A 415-nucleotide genomic window follows, 5' to 3' on the forward strand; every position below is an offset into this window, starting at 1 on the left:
TAATCCCAGCTACTCGGGAGGCTGAAGCAGGAGAGTGGTTTGAACCTGGGAGGCGGAGGTTGCAGTGAGCCAAGATCGTGCCACTGCACTCCAGCCTGGTGACAGAGACTCTTTCTCAAACAAACAAACAAACAAACAAACAAAAGCCAGGCGCGGTGGCTCAAGCCTGTAATCCCAGCACTTTGGGAGGCCGAGACGGGCGGATCATGAGGTCAGGTGATCGAGACCATCCTGGCTAACCCGGTGAAGCCCCGTCTCTACTAAAAAATACAAAAACCTAGCCGGGCGAGGTGGCGGGCGCCTGTAGTCCCAGCTGCTCGGGAGGCTGAGGCAGGAGAATGGCGTAAACCCGGGAGGCGGAGTTTGCAGTGAGCTGAGATCCGGCCACTGCACTCCAGCCTGGGCGGCAGAGAGA

The sequence above is a fragment of the Rhinopithecus bieti genome, unplaced genomic scaffold (genome assembly GCF_001698545.2).
Source record: "Rhinopithecus bieti isolate Rb0 unplaced genomic scaffold, ASM169854v2 scaffold_12077, whole genome shotgun sequence".
Classification (NCBI taxonomy): Eukaryota; Metazoa; Chordata; class Mammalia; order Primates; family Cercopithecidae; genus Rhinopithecus; species Rhinopithecus bieti.